At 40.6% G+C, this 20,606-nt stretch overlaps 1 non-coding gene across 1 annotated transcript; it reads right to left on the minus strand.

The window, feature by feature from the left end:
* Positions 1–18,880: 18,880 nt before the first annotated feature.
* TRNAK-UUU (transfer RNA lysine (anticodon UUU)) lies at positions 18,881–18,953 on the minus strand. The gene has a single exon. It is a non-coding gene; the product is annotated as a tRNA-Lys (tRNA).
* Between the last annotated feature and the right edge of the window lie 1,653 nt (positions 18,954–20,606).

A 20,606-nucleotide genomic window follows, 5' to 3' on the forward strand; every position in this document is an offset into this window, starting at 1 on the left:
GGATCAAAACATGCATGATAGCTAATTGCTGGTGCACTTCTTAAATCTGTGGTGGGAGGATGGGACTTATGCTGTAAGACAAAGTACATTTCAATGCTAAATTCCTGGAGGATGTGTGGCGTTAGGAACTTGGTGTCTCCTGCCTGTACTTCTGGGGACCAGTCAGAGTCAAGGTGAATTATAAGGGAGGAAATGATAATTTAATCATCATGATTGAAAATATCAGCTGAAGGAAGATGATGTTCTTGGGAAATAGAAGGAACCTTCAGTTTTGAAAGACTCCCTTTGTCTCCAGTTGGGACAGTGATGTGGATCCTTGGGAAAAGGAAATCCCCTCCTCCAAGAGAATCAAATATTCTATTAGCTGAACCTCCAAGAGGGCTAACAGTAGTGTGTTAAATAAAACATGCTTCTTCCCCAGTTCAATTCCTTGGTTGGGAAGATCTGCTGGAGAAGGGATAGTCTACCCACGCCAGTATTCTTGGGCTTCCCTTGTGGCTCAGCTGGTAAAGAATCCGCCTGCAATGCAAGAGACCTTGGTTCAATCCCTGGTTTGGGAAGATCCCCTGGAGAAGGGAAAGGCTACCCACACCAGGATTCTGGCCTGGAGAATTTCATGTACTGTATAGTCCATGGGGTTGCAAAGAGTCAGACATGACTGAGTGACTTTCACTTCACTTCACTTCTTCTTTGGAGAGGGTGGTGGGGAGACGCCAGCCATCTTCCCTTGGAAGGGCTTCCTGGAATTGCCTTGCTTTCATGAGTCTGTCTCAGGCTTGGGCAGAGGCAGCTAAAAACAGTCTTTATTCTCAGCTTTTCTATATGGAACTCTCCTGAAAGAAGACTATGTGTGAATTGATGAAACCAACTACAAAGGCATTTAATGCAGGTGGTTTAAAACATAGGCTCGGGGATTCGCTACAACCCAATCCATCTGTCTGCACATGCCAAGCTTTTGGTCACCCTGTTGCTGGAGGAACAGGAATGCAGATGAGAAACAGGTGGGCATGGGGCATCTGAGGATCCCCTCCTCTGTTGGGTGGAGCCAGAGTGGCAGGAACTGTAGTCACTTTTACTGTCTGTTGTTGTTCAGTCACTAAGTCCTGTCTGACTCTTTGCAACCCCATGGACTGCAGCATATCAGGCTTCCCTGTCCTTCACTATCTCCTGGAGTTTGTTCAAATTCATGTCCAGTGAGTCGGTGATGCCATCCAACCATCTCGTCCTCTGTCACCCCCTTCTTCTCCTGCCCTCAATCTTTTCCAGCATCAGGATCTTTTCCAGTGAACTCATTCTTCGCATTAGGTGGCCAAAGTATTGGAGTTTCAACTTCAGCATCAGTCCTTCCAATGAATATTCAGGACTGATTTCCTTGAGGATTGACTGGTTTGATCTCCTTGTAGTCCAAGGGACTCTCAAGAGTCTTCTCCAGCACCACAATTCGAAAGCATCAGTTCTAAAGTTTTTGTGGAAGCTAACATGAGTCTTGAAAGTGGGGTTGTTTCCTCAACATTTTCTGCATAGCCACTGTGGACCATTTACTGTTATGATTTTCAGCCCAGTTTTCACAGGGTTGGGTAGCTGGGTCCTTACTATTCGCCAGTTGGCATGAGGGAGCTGCCCTTAGCCTTCCAGTGTGGTCTCTGATGATGGTGTAGGTAGCAAAGCAGAAAGTGAACATGTATTAACAAATAATAAACATGCATTTCTCGAGTTCACTGGCAGCCTGAAGATGAGCTTATGAAAAGGTAAACTGCCAAGTTCATGGCAGTGCGTGTGATGTCTGGACTCCATCCAATATACCTGGAGCACCTGTCAGCCTAATTAGGCCAGATGTGCCTTCCGCGTAAATGGACCTCCCAAGAGGAATAAGGACAGATTTTAGGTTCTAGCGAAGAACAAAAGGCGGGGGTTGGGGAAGGATGAAGGAGAGGCGGGGCTCCAACCCAGGACGGTTCTCTTGTGATGTCACTCTTACCTGGCAGTCTCCTCTCTTTAGTGTCACCTTGACTGAACTCAGTGGAAACAGTCCTACAGGAGGGTGAGAAAAGCAACTTATTTTAAGTGAAGTCTAAGTTAATTTTCATATTCAATCAAATGAAGATATTTGCTAAACTCTTGCATCTTTAGCACACACTTGCATACGTGCACACGCGCGCACACACAACCTCAGCTGCCTCTAGATCCTCAGTTATTTAAAAAATGACATTTAAGTTGTGCCAACTTTGACAGCCCTTCAACTAAGTGTGCAAAGCAGAAGCCAAGAAAAAACACCAACAGACCGCCGATTTTCTCAGGTTCTGTGATTCCCAGAGCACGGTGCACAGCAGACAGGCTTTTTGCAACCCCATTACTATTTAAAACAAACATTCTGTAAACTATGAAATGTAAAGTACAAATAGTGGGTGTTATGTAAAAAAGAAAAAAAAAACACTATAGCTTCCAGGCAGTTTTTTCCATTCATGCTATAAAATGTCGTATCTCCAAAACAGAAGTGTTTGAGAGGCAGACCTTTAAGCTCAGCCAGGAAAATGCTTCTCAGAAAATTTTCCTTCATGTTGCTGCATTTAGTAACTACCTCGATGAAACCAGTTCTCAGTTGCTATGTCTCGAAGAAAATGATGAGGCACACTGGGAGACTACGGGGCACTTGATGGCTGCTTAATAATTCGTTTACGGAAAAGCTTCATTGACTTTTACTCATTGATGTTAAATACAGTTTCTTCAGCAAACACATATGCAGCATGTGTTTACTCTGTGCCAGACACAGCTTTAAACACTTTATAAATAATAACTTATTTAATGCTTGTAGCTATCCTGTGCTGTAAGTACCATTATTTATACCATTTTACAAATAAAGAAATAGAGGCAGAAGAAGGTTAAGTGACTTACCAAGGTCACACAGCTACATTCTAAATATGTAGAAATGTGGGTGGTCAAGGAGGATTATCTTTTGTGTGAGAAACTAGGAGAGATGATGTGATGAGAATCCTGCTGGAATAGTCTCAGCTCAGCCACAAGTGGCAAATGTTCATCTCTGTGGATAGAGGGGAGTGTCCTCAAGCAAGCTGATCTGAAGACAGTCAGGAGTGAGATTATATGCCAATTCCAGTGTCCCAGTTCACCCCCTTTTGCGCCCCTCGGTGTCCATGCATCCATTCTCTCCGTCTGTGTTTCTATTCCTGCCCTGCAGGGAGGTTCATCTGAATCATTTTTCTAGATTCCATATATATGCATTAATATATGATGTTTGTTTTTCTCTTTCTAACTTACTCCACTCTGTATGAGAGTGTCTAGGTCCATCCACGTCTCTGCAAATGATGTAGCTGATTCACTTCAGTGTATGGCAGAAACTAACACGATATTGTAGAGCAGCTGTACCCTGATTTAAAAAAAAACAAGAAGTGAGACGAATGGGAAACAGGTATCTTCCTTTTGGCCCTGTGAACCATTCCACACAAACAGGGTTTAAGAGTCATTCACTGTTCTAAGGACACTGTATTCTATCTTGTCATTAAATGAATGAGGACTGAAGAGGACACCACAGTCAGGGTGAGTCCTGACCACAGCTGAGCAAAGTAGGCTCAGCCCTTCTCTCACCCTAGATTTCGACTTCTCCTGTTTCATGCTAAGACCACATTTTACTAAGCCAGCCATGTTACATGGGAGCCTCATCATAGAGCTTCAAGCACCTGAATTCATCCAGTGATTGTTGCCATTCAGTCTCTCAGTCATGTCTGACTCTTTGCAACTCCACAGACTGCAGCACACCAGGCCTCCCTGTCCATCACCATCTCCCGGAGTTTGCTCCAATTCATGTCCATTGAGTCGGTGATGCCATCCAACCATCTCATCCTCTGTCATCCCTTTCTCCTCCTGCCCTCAATCTTTCCCAGCATCAGGGTCTTTTCCAATGGGTTGGCTCTTCCTTTCAGGTGGACAAAGTACTGGATCTTTGATATATGATATTTGCACAAATTCTCAAAATCATAAGACCAGACGTACTAAAGAGAAACATTTAATACTATGTGAACACATGTTTAGGTAAAATATAACATGGAAAATATTTTCCTATTTATAGATTTTATATGTTCATCACTGATGGAATGAAACTATTTTTACACTGAGAAGTCTTTTGGCATGTGAAATAAAGGGCACAAAGTTTCTTCCATATGTCTGTAAAAAATATGAAGTTTTAAATCTAGATAAATTGAGAAGTGTGAGATTAGTATATTTTGATTGAAAACCACATATTTCATATTGATAAAAATGACAAAAATGTATTTGAGATGTGCGAGGATTTCACATCTGGCTTTTATAGATGGTCAAAAATTTACCACTTGAAAAACAAAAAAACAAAGTTGAGCTTTAGTTTTCATAGCAATCCTAGTGACTGATCACAGGAAGCTGTAACATTTGAGATCAGCCAAGCTGTCTATGGGGTCGCATGGAGTCGGACATGACTGAAGTGACTTAGCAGCAGCAGCAGCAAGTACCTTAGTGTCTAGCTTCAAATATACAATGTCTGTAAAAGATGAACATGTCTTGCTGCTTGTTGACTCTAACCAACATTTTTGGGTGATTTAGAGAGTAAATTTCCAGTCACCAGATTGCCGCTTACTCTTGTCTAGTGAAATGGTGTAGAAGCTTAATTTCTCTGGAATTAAAAATAACAGGAACCTATTAACAACAGTAATGAATGCAAGAAGCGCACGTTTTTATTTGTCAAATATGCCTTGACACTTCTGCTTCCATTTATTATGAAGTAACTTGAAGCAGATCAACATGCCAACTTGAGAACAAGCAGGAAAACTACATTAAACCATTTGAATGCCCTGGAGAGCTGTCAGGGTGATGAGAGATTGAAGGATCAAGGTCCCAGAGAGAAAACCTTAGAGATACATGAGACCTTCCCAAGTGTCATTGTTTTCTGAGCTGTTGCCAGTTTGTCCAGAGGTCAGAACCAAAGTTGCAGGCAGAGAAATGCTTATAAGAGGTACCAACAAAATGTCTGGCAGCGTCTTAGGACTGGAGACAAAGAATCTGGAGTTTAGGACTTCAAAACAGCTGGAATTGAGAAGCTCAATTCTGGGTGAGTTGAAGGATCTGGAGATGTATTATAGTTTATGTATTTTTGCCTAGAGGCATTTATGGAATTCTTGAGAAGATAAGCTCAGCAGAAAGCCACTGAAAAAAGTAATAGAATTTTATGATATTGTTGGGAGATCAAAAAATGTTATTCAAGCACGATAAAGGAGAAAGGGTTCTCCGTTAGATACCCCAGGCCTTGGGTGGACTGGCTGGAGAGTGAGGTTCTAGGAATGAATGAAGGACTGAGATGGCGCCAGGATAACTTCCAGGCCAGTTCGGTTGTCTTAGCCCTAACTTTGATAAAAATGATGTGCCTTAACTGAATCTCACCACCAGAGGGTATATTGTAACATTTCTGGAGGAGGAGAATGGTCTTCCACAGGTAAAATCTAACTCTCAATAAAAAATTAAAAATCACACCAAAAAAGCAGAATCAAGAAGAAAAGAGTAAAAAAAAAATAGTATTAGACTACAAATAACCCAATTAATGAAAGTATGATAAACGGACCTTAAACAACCATGACGTAGAATAAAATTGAAAAATGCAAGATTGGAATTCAGAAGTTAAAAGACAGGGTCTCCAACAGTGAGGGCAGAGCAAAAGAAAGACTGGGTGAACTGGAAAATAAACCAGCAAACATTTTCAAGACTAAAAGGTGGGTATAAGATAGAGAAAAGGAAAAAAGATATGGGTTGTAGTGAGCAAAAATGAAAATAATTCTCATCTAGAACTGCCTTAAACTAAAATGAGAACATTCAGAAAGATAAAAAGTCTTTGGATGGAAACATGAAAATGCAAAAAGGAATGAAGAGTAATGAGCATGTAAACATATGAGAAAATACAAAGACGTACTGAATATGAAACAACAATCACCTATCACTTAGCATGATTTAAAGTATGTAAAAACTAAGATGCATAAGAACATAAGGGTGAGAAGAAGTTCTATGTAATGTTTAAAAATTCTGTGGAATAAAGAGCTGTGTGGGAAGCAAAGTAACTATTACACGTTAGTATATTATAACCAATATGCATGCAGTACCTGTTATAATAAAATAAGTTATAGCTAGATATACTTTAGTAAAATTACTAATTATATTGTTCTAAAATAAATTAAAAAATCAGGTTTTAATCTCTGTGGTAATCAATTTAAATAGTAAAAATAATGCAAGTCAATATTGGCAAAAAATTGCCAATTAATCCCAAAAAAAGATAAAAAGAAAGAATAAAAGCAAAGAACATGGGAAAAATATGAAACAAATAGTAAAATGTGGGACATAAATCCAAATGTATCAGTAAATGTAAATGGCCTAAATTCTCCAATTATAAAATAAAGATTGGCAGTTTTGACAGGAAAAAAACAACTACATATTACTTACATAGCTTTAAATCCTTAAATTGAAGGCCACACACCCTATATGGAATTAAAAAGGAAAATAAGTGAATGGATAAAAACAACAAACATTATTTTAAAAAATAAACTAGTTTAGCTAAATAAAATTAGGAAATGTAGGTGATACAATGAGATGAATTGTAATTTTTTTAGTTCAGCGTGCATTCAGAAAAAAATAGAATTTTTCAAACATAATGTATCTGTCACATGGATTTAATCCATTAAAATTGTTGTGGTAGAAAATTCAAAATAACTTGCAGACAATCTATTAGAATTAACAATTTTAGTAAGGTCTCTTTATATAGATTCAGTGTGAAAGTAGGTTGTATTTTTCTACCAGAATAAAACAAGTAGAAATGAAGTTTAAAAGGATAATTTATAATAGCATAAAGTCAAACTTCTCAAAATAAATTTAATAAAGAAATTTCATTTATGGAGTTTAGAAATGGAATGCTAAGCTATGTTCTTGGATGAAAAGTGTCAGTATTGTAAAGACATCAATTATCTCTAACATTCATATATAGATTCAGCAGAATCTGTCTAGGTGCTAGCAGAGTTTTTCTTATTTCTTTGGTGGAAAATAACAAGAGCTTTCAAAAGTTTATTGAATACTGCAGAAGGGCTCCAAATAGCCAAGAAAAATATTGAAAAAATGCAAAATTGGAAGATGGACACTAATAAATACAAAGTCTTAAAGTGAACGACTTTGGGCTTCCCCAGTGGCTCAGCTGTGAAGAATCTGCCTGCAGTGCAGGAGACACAGGAGACTTAGGTTCGATCTCTGAGTTGGGAAGATCCTCTGGAGGAGGACACGGCAACCCACTCCAGTATTCTCACCTGGAGAATCCCATGGACAGAGGAGGCTGGCGGGCTGCAGTCCATAGGGTCAAAAAGAGTCAGGCATGACTGAAGTGACTGAGCATGCAAAGTGAATGACTTAAGACAGTGTGATACTGATGCAAGAACAGATGAGAGACTAAGAGAACAATGCGTATTTCAGATATAGACCTATGTAAACAGACCCGTTGATTCATGATTTGCTATGTAATAGGGAAAGAATGGTGATTTCAATAAATGCAATTAGGTGAACTGGTCCTTGCAAGAAAAATAAATTGGTCTTGACCCTAAGCAGAGTGTATATAAAATCAGTGCACTATATACTGCACTGTATAGAAAAGTCAATTCCAGGTGGATTATAAATCCGCACGAGGATGGCAAAACAATAAAACGTTGAGACAATGCCATAGGAAAATATTTTTGTATCCATGGAGTAAGCAAAAAAATCCTTGAACAGAAAGTAAAATTCTGGCATAATGCAAAAAGATTAATAACTTCAGTTTCATTAAAATAAAAATGTATTAATCAAAAGAATTAATTAACTGAGTAAACCTGCAGGTCATACAGCATGAGATTTAGCAATACACATAATGGAATAAAAGCTTGTATCCAGAATGCATAAATAACTCTTAGGGAGCAAAATAAAGAGAAAGAAAAAAAATGGACAATCAGAATTAGTCATGTGAGGCACAGGAAATTTAGCAGACATTTAGCAAAATAAGGACTCTGTCAACCAGTAAACAGATTAAAGAGAAGTGAAAGTGAAAGTGAAGTCGCTCAGTCTCTTTGAGACCCCATGGACTGAAGCCTACCAGGCTCCTCCAACCACGGAATTTTCCAGGCAAAAGTCCTAGAATGGATTGCCATTTCCTTCTCCAGGGGATCTTCCCAACCCAGGGATCTAACCCAGGTCTCCCGCATTGTAGGCAGATGCGTCACCGTCTGAGCCACCAGGGGAGTCACAGACATTTGTTGCTGTTTGTTCACTCAGTCGTGTCCAACTCTTTGTGACACCATGGACTGCAGCCCACCAGGCTCCTCTCTCCATGGAATTCTCCAGGCAAGAATACTGGGGTGAGTTGTCATTTCCTTCTCCAGGGGATCTTTGTGACCCAGGGATCGAACCCGTTGTCTCTTACGTGTCCTACATTGGTGGGCAGATTCTTTACCCACTGAGCCACTTGGAAAACCCTTTCATTAACCATAAGTAGTGAAGTCTCTCAGCCGTGTCCAACTCTTTGTGACCCCATGGACTGTAGCCTACCAGGCTCCTCCGTCCATGGGATTTTCCAGGCAAGAACACTGGAGTGGGTTGCCATTTCCTTCTCCATTCATTAACCATGACCTAACACAAATCAGGCTTCAATCAGATAACACTACATATCTACCAGAATTAGCAGGCAAACAAAACAAAACCTGAAAACACCAAAAGTAGTATATAGGGATGTGAAGGAACTGAAATTCTTGTTCACTGTTGGGAAGAGTGTAGACTGATAAAACCACCTTAGAAAGCCAGTTGCTGCTAAGTCGCTTCAGTCATGTCTGACTCTGTGTGACCCCGTAGACGGCAGCCCACCAGGCTCCCCCGTCCCTGGGATTCTCCAGGAAAGAATACTGGAGTGGGTTGCCATTTCCTTCTCCAGTGCATGAAAGTGAAAAGTGAAAGTGAAGTCAATCAGTCATGTCCGACTCTTAGCGACCCCATGGACTGCAGCCCACCAGGCCCCTCATCCATGGGATTTTCCAGGCAAGAGTACTGGAGTGGGTTGCCATTGCCTTCTCCAAGAAAGCCAGTTGGTACTGTCCAATAAAGCCAAACACACTTTACCTGGAATTTCACACCTAGGCGTGTATCCAGTGAAACATCTTCCTGTGTGTTATCATCCCCTGAGGGAAGTTCATCAAAGTGTTGCTTGTCCTAAATGGAAAACAATTCCAAATTTTCATCAACAATGGAACAAAGGAGAGAATATTTTTATATTTAGACAAGTAACTGTGGTGTTAGAGAAGACTCTTGAGAGTCCCTTGGACTGCAAGGAGATCCAGCCAGTCTATCCTAAAGGAGGTCAATCCTGGGTGTTCACTGGAAGGACTGATGCTGAAACTGAAACTCCAATACTCTGGCCACCTGATGTGAAGAGCTAACTCATTTGAAAAGACCATGATGCTGGGAAAGATTGAGGGCTGGAGGAGAAGGGGATGACAGAGGATGAGATGGTTGGATGGCATCACCGACTCAATGGACATGAGTTTGGGTAAATTCTTGGAATTGGTGATGGACAGAGTTGGACACGATTGAGCAACTGAACTGAACTGAATAGTATAAAGCATTTTGAACCCCTAAAGCGTAATAGTAACTGGAAGAAGCAGATACGAAAGAGGGCATCCTATATGATTTCCATGTAAACAAAATTTTAAAATAAGCACAGTTAATCCATGGTGTTAGGAGTTTCAACAGTGTTGACCCCTGTGGGAGGTATTAGCAGTTACTATGGTGGTTTTCCCCAGGAGAGGCTTTCCTTGTATTTCCGTGATTCCCACGACAAGGACGGAATGGTTTGCCATGAGAGAGACTTCAGCTGCTGTGAAAACAAATGTGATGAAAAAAAGAGTCTTGGAAACATCTAAGTCTTGGGCTTTGACAGCCTGGGTGCACCCCTGTCTTTCCTGAGGTTTAGGTGTTCTGTACATCCTTATATCTGTTACCCAATCAGTTCTCTAATTGGCTGCAAATGCTTTAAGATGGTTTTCTGACCCATGCAAGTGAGTGAACCTTAAGTAGGACCCTGGTTGCCGGGAGACAGCATAAGTGGTGGGGAACTTTCTTCTGTTCACGGCGGGGCAGTCCTGCTGTGTCCAGGGGATGGTGTGTCCCGGAGGACTGGCCTTCAGAATCCTCCTTGGAAATTCTGGTCTGGCCATTGGGATACTGGGATGAGTGTTGTGTTTTCTAGTACCAGGAGGTAGAAGGAGGGTATGAAGCTGGCTGAAGCATGGTCAGAGAGCAGCAGGCTGGAGCAGGGAAGGAGAGGCGGGCTAGGCTCTAGACCCTCAGCCACCTGAGTGAGGGTGCTCACAGGGAAGGAGCCGCACCCTCTCTGCACAGGGAAGGAGCCTCAGCTTGTGTGCTTCTGCCAATGATGTCTCCGCTCCAGCTGCTTTCATATTAAGCTTAAAACTGTTAAGCTTCCTAGAGATGTTAGAAATGGACATTTTAAAAGATCACTTATGTATTTTCTTAACCGGAGTACCTACTAAGTGATAGGCTGATTACCTGGTGGACAGACTTATCGACGTTAGCTGGAGAAGAGGATGTGAGAAGGGGCCAAGGGAGAGACTGCAAGATGATGAACTGATGAGCTCTTGATTTCACGGCTTCATGGGTTTCCTAATATTGGTGCTCCTCATAGTTTTGTATCTTATGTGGTGGAAGGTTCCCCTCCCCCCAGCCAAGTATCAAGTGGAAAGCTAGAGTTACAATCGCAGTCCAGTTGTCACTTTACTAAATGCAGCTGTTTTCTGTTATTTGATAGCAATGACAAATCACCGAAGTATTTTCAAATATGCACTGTGTGTGTGTGTGTGTGTGTGTGTATGAAATCTCACCTCTTACCCTGCCCCATCATCAAATCCAGCTATAAAAATTTGGGGCTTTTAATACTGGCAATTTTTCCTTTGTTGAATATTCTTGTTGATTTTACCTAATGGCCTCTGAAGTTATTTCTGGAAACAATTTAAGAAAACAAAGAATTTCAATGAATTTTAAATTACAGTGCCAGATAATGTCTTAAGCTTGCCCAGCTCAGTCCCACTCAAGGTAAAACAACTTTAGATAAATAAAAATGGTAGATTCAGAAATAATCAAGACAAAACCTTTGAGCCTCGTGGTAAGATTCTGTTCACCAGTTTCCCTATAGTCCATTTAGAACTTGTACTTCATACATTATAAATGGTTTTTGTAGTTATAGTCAATTTTGTAGTTATAATCAATAGGTTAAAATCAAAATCTACAGCAAAGATTATTTCCTAATTTCATGAACTGAAAAGGCACCACCACCCTTTCTTGGTTGGAGATTTCTCCCTCTGTGTCTATCTGCGGACATGGAGATGGAAATACAGAGAAAATCAACCTTCAGTTGCTGAGTAACCATTCAGCTACCTAAAGATATCAGGTTTATCTCGAAACATCTTAAAAGACTTATTATGCATTTAATAGTGAAAGCAAAGATACACAGAATGAATAACCAGTTGGTATTGTGATGTTGGAGAAAAGCTTGAATAAATAACAAGTGCAGGAGTTCTTTGGAATCAAAACCCCATGCCATAGGAAAACAGACGTAAATGCTTCTTTATATTGTCTTTAGCTCCCTAGGTATGTAACCTAATATCCTTTCTCAAAGCCCAACAATAACTATATATTTATTTAAGCTCTTACCAATGTAAATGAGTTAGCAATGTTGATCTCCAGAACTGGCAATAAGACGTTTAATAAAATTATGTGATTAGAAGGAATTCTAAGAGGAGATCTTTTCCATTTCTCAGTCTTGAAATAAATACTATTCTAAAAAACAAGACCAAAAAAAAAAAAATCCAGAAAAATGCAAACAATGAGTTATCTGACAATAGATTTTGTGTGTTCATCTCTGAAAACCAAGTACCCAGACCAGTATTGGTCCTCAATAAATGTTTATAGAATGAATGATTGCAAAAATAAAAAATGTGTGTGGTGGAATGATTTAATTAAACTTGACATAATTAAATGTAAAATCCGCATTCTCTGTTTTTCACTGAAATATATTAATTGCCAGCATGTATATATCTTAACAGCCTTCCCAGGTGGCGCTAGTGGTAAAGAACCAGCTTGCCAATGAGATGAGCCTTCGATCCCTAAGTCAGGAAGATTCCCTGGAGGAGGGCATGGCGACTCGCTCCAGGATTCTTGCCTGGAGAATCCCATGAACAGAGGAGCCTGGTGGGCTACAGTCCATGGGGTCACACGGTCTCAGACACAACTGAAGCGGCTTAGCATGCACACATATATCTTAACAATCCTCTCCATTTAATTCATACTTCAGAGGCTGGATTTTGCTTTAGTAATGAAATACTTAGTCCCACCAATTTTTTTTTTTTTTTAAGAAAAGATTTAAGAGTATCTGAGCCTTAAACTCCCAGTTTTTAGCTATTATTTTTATAGTTCTAGATTTTATATAAAGGTTCTGAAAAAACATTTGTATAGGAATTCTTGATTCCTTTCCCACCCAAGAACAAATATACAAAGGAAAGGTCTTATTTCTTTGTCTTTTTGACTGTTCCTTCAGCGCCTTTGTGTCTTCGCTAAGATACTGTTTCTACCCAGAGCTCCAGGAGAAGTTAAACAGTTTTTCTGAGAGTTCTAATTTCTTAACGCAGAATAGATTTTGTATTCCAACAAAGAGTGGCTTTTACGATTTCTCTCCCTTCAGCGTGATGGATAATTTTCCAAATTTATTCTCAGAGAAGTTTTTTTCCCCTCAACTCTTTTAATGATCTTCTCTGTTCTCTTTTTAATATTCTAGAGGATTTCTCAAATCACGTGAGGTAAAGTAAAATGCAGCCACCGACTCACTAGACAATCACATGAGAACTGTACTGATTTTTCTGCTATACACTATATTATTTTACATGTCATTTTACACATGCTTCTAAAATTACAGCTCCTTAGTACCTGTGTGTGTCCTTGCAAAGCTGTAAAAATTAGGGGATTATGTCTTACTAGAGTGTTTCAGGGGCTTAGCAAAGCTCCAGAGATCACTATAAAAAGATGTAAGGTGGACTGAGATTGCTGGGCTGGGGTCTGGCGGTAAGCCTGTCGCAGGAACACTAGCATCTCCTCGCATTTGCCCCTCCAGTTGGATCGCTCTCGCAGCTGGATACTGCGTAAGCTATTTTTAGTTCCTTTATAGGATCAGCACTCTTACTGCATGCTCATGCTGTTTGATTTATTCTTCCTTCATAAATCTTCAGTCCTCTGTCCTCTTCTAATTTCTCAAGTTTAATTAGTGATCTTTCTTTAACAAGAGAAGTTCTTTCACTCACTCTGTTCTATTCTTGCAAGTCTTTTAGGGAAATTTAAGAGCCAGGAAAGCTTGGAGGAGGGGTGAAGTGGGAGGCTGGAATTATCAGATGTAAGCTTTTGCATATAGAATGGACAACAAGGTCCTATTGCCTAGCACAGGGAACTATATTCAATATTCTATGACACAATGTAACAACAAAGAATATAAGAAAAGAATATATATATGTATATGTATAACTGAAGCACTTTGCTGTACAGCAGAAATTAACACAACATCATAAATCAACTGCACTCCAATAAAAAGTATTGATTAAAAAAATCCAGGAAACGTCCTGCCTCAACATTTGTACTGAAGCTGCTCTTATCAAGACCATTAATGACTTCTTTGACAATAAATGCTAAAGATTCTTCTTAAGTGTATTATTCCAACTGAAGTATGGTTTATGTAAGTGACATCAACACCTTAAGTTTACAGTTAACTGAAGCATTCCAAATGAATACATCCCAGTGGGGACATGGGACATTTCATCACCTCAGAGAACTGCCTCGTAACTCTTGTTATCAGGCCCCTTCCCCAGAGGCAGTCATTTGTTCTATTTTCAGTGGCCATAGATTACTTTTGTCTATCCTTGAATTTCATATAAATGAATCCTACAGGAGGTACACTTCTGTGCCTGCCTCTTCCATGCATCATCATATTTCTGAAATTCAACTACATTGTTCTTTTTATCAGTAGCATGGCTTTTTCCCCCTTTTTGTATTGCCGAATATCCCATTATATAAAAACACTGGAATTTGCCTCATCCTCACACCTTAGAGTGGGCCATGCAGTCACTACCTTTTAAAGGGTCAAGTATGAATGGAATATTGTTTTCTTTTACTCATTGGGTCATGCCTGACTGTTTGCAACCCCATGGACTGTAGCCCACTGTCCTGTGTCTATAGGCTTTTCCAGGCATGAATACCGGAGTGGGTTGCCATTTTCTTCTCCAAGACAGCTGATGAGAAGCTGCTGTATAACACAAGGAGCCCAGCTTGGTGCTCAGTGATGACTCAGATTGGGTGGGATAGGGAGATGGAAGGGAGGCTCAAGAGGGAGGTGACATACGAATAATTATGGCTGATTTGCATTGTTATACGGCAGAAACCAACACAACATTGTAAAGCAATATTCCTCCAATCAAAAAATAAAACAAGGAAGAGTCAAGCGTGGAAAAGAGGGATAAAAGGAAGAGTCACTCTGCAGTGGACAGACCTGACAACCTACTTCAGCCAGGTGACCACAGTCAGTGTCAGCAGGGATATATCATGTTGACAGTGTGCATGGTGATCGGGTGTGATGAGCTAGCACCTTTCCTATGTAATCGTCGTCCCGACAATATACCAGCTTCATCTTGAGAGAAGCGCCAGATGAATTCCAACAGAAGGACAGCCTACCGAATACCCCATAAAGCTGTCAGGGTTGTCAAAACCAAGGAAAGACTGAGAACTGTCACAATCCAGAGAAACTGAAGGAGCTTTGATGACCAAAGATACTGTGGAATCCTAGTTGAGTCCCAAACAGAAGGATATTAGACAAAAATTAAGATCTTAACTAACAAACTGCGAAGTTCCTAAAATACATGATGCTGTTTTCATTCCTTCGTTGTACCATGCAACTATGTAAGACTGTCTGACATACGGGTGTGCGTGCATGCTAGCTAAGTCGCTTCAGTCATGTCCGACTCTTTGTTACCTTGCGGGCTGTAGCCTGCCTGTCTCTTCTTGCCCATGGAATTTCCCAGGCAAGAATACTGGGGTGGTGTGCCATTTCCTACTCTAAAAAGGTGGACAGTTAATTATCAAAGGAGTATAAGTAAAGAAAAAAAAGCTTAATAAAATAAAGGTAAGATCCAAAGAAACAGGACATCTTAGCTGTTAAAATAACCACTTTCTCTCGTCATCTGTGTACATATAACTAAGTTCCACCTTTCTCCTCAAATTCAGGTTGGGATGAGGGCAGGATCCTGGAGTGTGGAATGATGACCAGAGTCACTGTTCTTTAAGAAAGAAGACATTTACTGAATACTGAGTGTGATGTATATGGAGGGGAGGGGCTCAATCATGTCCGACTCTTGGAGTGGGTTGCCGTGTCCTCCAGGGGAATCTTCCTGACCCAAGGATTGAACCTGTATCTCTTGCATCTCCTGCTTTGGCAGGTAGGTTTCTTACCACTAGCGCCACCTGGGAAGCCCACTGAGTGCAGTAAGAATACAAAAATATCAAGCCTGGTGTAAGTGTTCTCAGCCAGAATCAGCATTTGAGATTCAGTACATTTTTTTTTTTTTGCCTCCTTGTCAAGGAATAGAAAGGGGGCCACAGGAAGCAGGGAGAAGAAATGTGAAAAGAGAAAGCTTAATGAACATCATTATGGTGTTACTACTTTGAGAGGCACCGACAGTCAGTAAACTGTCCCTACAGTCAGTCCTCCTGCAGTCTCTTTAGGAAGGAAAGTGACTTATGCTCAGAATGTACAAACATCTAATGAGAAGCACACACCACCAGAGAATCCAAAAGTGTGCAGGAGGAGAGTCATGTAAAGAACCAACGTGTAAAGAACAGCTGAAAGGCAGGAAGACCTAAAGTGTCTCTAAGACAGTGTAGGTGTTTTAAAATGTACTTTTATGATTAGAAAAGTAACATATTTTCATTATTTAAAAAGCACTAGGACAATAAAGACAAGTAAAAATAGTCAGAAAGGACTCAGTACTGCTATCAGAAAGTTTGGAATTTTTTTAAAGTGAAAATGAAACTATTTGTTTTCATTATTGTTCTGTCTCTTAAATGAACAATGCAAAGAAATAGAGGAAAATAATAGAATGGGGAAGACTAGAGATCTCTTCAAGAAAATTGGAAATACCAAGGGAAAATTTCATGCAAGGATGAAATTCCACCTAAGTCGAAGAGAATAAGGAGAGGTGTCAGGAATACACAGAAGAACTATACAGAAAAGGTCTTAATGACCCGGATGGTGTGGTCACTCACCTCGAGCTTGACATCATGGCGTGTGAAGTCAAGTGGGCCTTGGGAAGCATTACTCTGAACAAACCTAGTGGAGGTGATGGAATTCCAGCTGAGCTATTTCAAATCCTGAAAGATGATGCTGTGAAAGTGCTGCACTTAATATGCCAGCAAATTTGGAAAACTCAGCTGTGGCCACAGGATTGGAAAAGGTCAGTTTTCATTTCAATCCCAAAGAAGGGCAATGCCAAAGAATGTTCAAACTACTGTACAATTGCCCTCATTTTACATGCTAATAAGCTTATGCTCAAACTATTATTAGGTCTGTTTACTAAGTCACAGATATTTCCTTGATATGCAGTGAATGCTATATTTTGGTTGAGTTAGTCACTCAGTAAAACGTATACACAGCAGTGGAACCACACTCTCACTTTTCCAAACTCTTCTCCCTTGTTTTCAGCAGTGCTGACCTGAACTTTTTTATGCCAGCTTGCAGCCAGGTCAGGTCTCTCTCAGCCCTGCATTCCTCCATGGAATGTCACAAAGAGACATGATATATGTAAGCACCCTAATTTTGCATCTGGATTTCTGATTTAGCTTAAAGATGTGTAAAAATGTGTAGAACCACATCTGAAGAAGCAAAGGAACCCTTTTTAGTTCCCAACCATCAGTGTGATTTATGATCTCTAAACTGTTTCCCGATCCCTTATTTGAAAATTGGCCACAGGAAAAAAATGGAAGAGACGCAGATCTAAGGACCCAGAGAGCTTGGAAAATGGGTATTCATGGATCAAATACTTGGCATGGACCTTGCTGTCAGCACCTCAGGTGCATAATGCATTTCCAATTTTAAAGAGACTATTTTGATTTTGAAATAATTCACACTCAACTCTTTCTTTAGAGAGGTCTGGGTAATGGTTATACAAAAAGAAAGATATTACCTGGAATGAGTTACACCATGCTTTTCTAACTTTTCCAACTCAAGCTAATAGGAATGTCATTTTTCCATGGCTTTGATAAATAAAGACTTGAAAAAAAAAGAGTTTTAATGATCTTATCCATGGCAGGTGCCAGTATCACAAGTGAGGCCATAAATCACAAGAGCACACACTGATGTTGTTAAGAACGGGCAGGGAAAATGTGAATGCTTCTGGTCAACTTTTCTTGAAATGCAACGTTTTTAAATCCTGCTTGTGAGATATGTAGTCTCTGATCGTCTACCAGTCATAGATCTAAAACAAACGACAATGCTTCCCCAAAAGTCTAGTTCAGAAAACTTTCTTCTTCCGGCTCTAGAAATCATTAAGGTAACCGTTACGAAGGCTGAATGTTCCTCCACATTGGAAGGCATTGTGATGGTGGTTACTTCTTCTTGGCCACAAGATAAAGCAAGGAGGAGAGGTGCCACTCAGACTCTAGGTTCCAAATCTTGGAGGTCTCAGTCTCTTGGCTACCCTGAAGGAGGCTCAATGCTCCTGTGGTTCCTTTCCTGAAGCTCTGAAGAAGTCTCATGTTTGGAACTCGGGATCATTTCTTCGTGGAAGCAGGGTTAAGATTTCAGATTCTCACAGAAGGCTTGACCAATGATGGTTCATCTTTTATCTGAAAATTGGGACTGCAGGGTTGTGAGAAAATTGGAATGCACCCTGAGAAACAGGGGCTTAGGAAGAAGGTCTTCTTGTCTCCTGAGCCCCCACATACATGCACACCCTGAGGCTTCCACCCTCGAGCATTCTCTCCTCTCTAGATCCATAGCTTTTTTTTTTTTTTTTCAGTTTCTTCCAGTCATTCAGAGAAGGGCTTCCCTGATGTCTCAGTGGTAACAAATTCACCTGCAATATAGGAAACCCAGGTTCAATCCCTGGGGTCAGGAAGATCCCCTGGAGGAGGAAATGGCAACACACTCTGGTATTCCTGCCTGGGAAATCCAATGGACAGAGGAGCCTGGTGGGTTGCAGTCTGTGGGGCCACAAAGATTTGGACACAGAAGCAAGTCTATGGGTCTCTTCAGATATACTTGCATGTTGTACTGAGGGAAGAGAGGAAACCCACCAGAGATTTTTTGACAAAATAGAAAACAAGGGAACCAGAGATTAGTTACCATGTTTAGACATCCCGCAGCTCTGACACACACTCAGATCCCTGATATTTTTCACCAAGATAATAAAGCTAGACACATTTTTCTTCCTCTTTATTAACTTCTGTGCCTTTGCTCTTAAAATGGTCATGTGGTCATTCTGTGTCTTAAAATTCCAGCCTGGTCATGCTGGGTCTACCTTTCCTACTATATATGCCAAAAAATCCTTTCTATCCTTCCTGAGTCTCATCCTTTTCTTAAATCACACAGCTAAATACAAGCACACAAGCCTAGGAAGTAAGTCACTGAGTGCAGTCTCCTGCATTGCAGGCAGATTCTTTACAGTCTGAGCCACTGGGAAGCCCCCCAAAAAGTATAAATGTTGTTATTAAAAGACATTTTTATTTTGTTTAGTTGTTTACTTTTTGGTGCCTGGACAGGGACTTGAACCCTGGGCCCTCAGATTAAAAGTCTGATGCTCTACCAGCTGAGCTACCCAGGCTTTGAGGCTATAAAGAGTCTAAAGCCTGAGCATGAACCTGAGTTGCCACAGAGAGTCACAGGCCTTGGTGCCCCTTGTTGGGCCGTGTGTTCCCTGGTGGCTCAGATGGTAAGGAATCTGCCTGCAATGCAGGAAATCTATCCTTGGGTCAGGAAGATCCCCTGGAGAAGGGAATGGCAACCCACTCCAGTATTTTTGCTTGGAGAATCCCATGGACAGAGGAGGCTGGTAGGCTATAGTCCATGGGGTCACAAAGAGTCAGGTACAACTGAGCAACTTCCACTTTTTGCCTTTCACATTGTGAATTAGGGGATAAATACCTGTCTATCTGTGCCTTGGACAGTGCAATGCCACTCATCTGCAGAGATCAAGGTTCTGAAAAAGGAAAGAGAAAAATTGGTTTAAAGACTCTAACATCTGGAACTGTAACATTGCCATTATTATTTTCATTAAAATTTTTTATGAATTAAATAGATTTCTGCTTTTAAAAGGTCTCTAAGGAAACATTTGCAGTTCTGGCAGCCCTGGATATCTAAATGCTAGCAACATCTATTTTGTGAAATACAAAGCATATGCTGGTACCTACAATGGATCCCCGATACATAGATCTATTTATTCAAGCTTTTATAATTTCATGTTACATTTTCACCTTTAAATTTTTATTTGAAAAAAAGAGGCAAAACTGGCACTTGATGAGATTGCTTTCCTTTCTTTAGGTGAAAATTTTCATCTGAAAGATCATGGATGTGATAATATTTTAAATATCTACACTTTCTCCTGAAGAATCAGCTTATGAAAATGTCATTCTCATTTAATTTTCTTTCTAAGTGGGGTGGGCTCCTAGCAGTAAACAAATAAAACTGGACTTGATTTTCTCTCATTGCAATGGTTTTGGAGCAGGAGCTTGTGGAGGCTGTTCTATCTCCCCCAAAGTCTGCTGAGAGTGGAGTTCAGGGGGCGGAGGTCACCCACAGCCTCTTCCTTCTTGTCAGGAAGCAGTGAGGGGGCAGCCTGCAGAGGAAGACCAGAGCGAATCATAGAATCATTTCTGTGGACGTGGAGCAAGGGAAAACAAAACTTGCTGCTCTTCCCAGAGAGAAGGCAGTGGATCTGTCATCAGAGCTCCAGGTGGTGAAACCCTTGCCCTCTTCATCACACTACCTTGTGTATAAAGGTGTTGGTTGCAAAGTTTATTCTTTGTTAGTTTAGGGGATCCCTAGAAAGAGAATTATGGACTTGAAGTCTCTTTGACTGCTGAAAGAGAGAAAGAAAGGAAGGAAGGAAGGGAAAGGAAAGAAGAGAGAAAGAATGAAAGAAAAAGAGAGAGAGGGAGGAAGGACCTAAAGGCTAGAGAAAAGGCAGTTCTGGGAGTCTAAGATTCCCTGGGTATTGCTCTAAAATGAGAATTCTAGATTCAAATACCATCTTCCTATTTCTCTGCTTTCAAACTCTGCTCAGGGAAAGGTTTAGGAACCTAGAATGTTCATTTTGGAGGGGAGAAGAGGGTTGATGTTACCCTCAGCCACAAGGAAATAAATAGCCTAAGTTGTGCGGGAGACAACAGATGTGTCTTGGGTCCCCTGGTCTCCAGGAGGCAGGCGAGTCACCAGCTCAGGAACAACCTAGAGCACAAAGCCCTCCTCAGGGCTGGAG

The sequence above is a fragment of the Ovis canadensis genome, chromosome 10, assembly GCF_042477335.2.
Source record: "Ovis canadensis isolate MfBH-ARS-UI-01 breed Bighorn chromosome 10, ARS-UI_OviCan_v2, whole genome shotgun sequence".
NCBI lineage: Eukaryota > Metazoa > Chordata > Mammalia > Artiodactyla > Bovidae > Ovis > Ovis canadensis.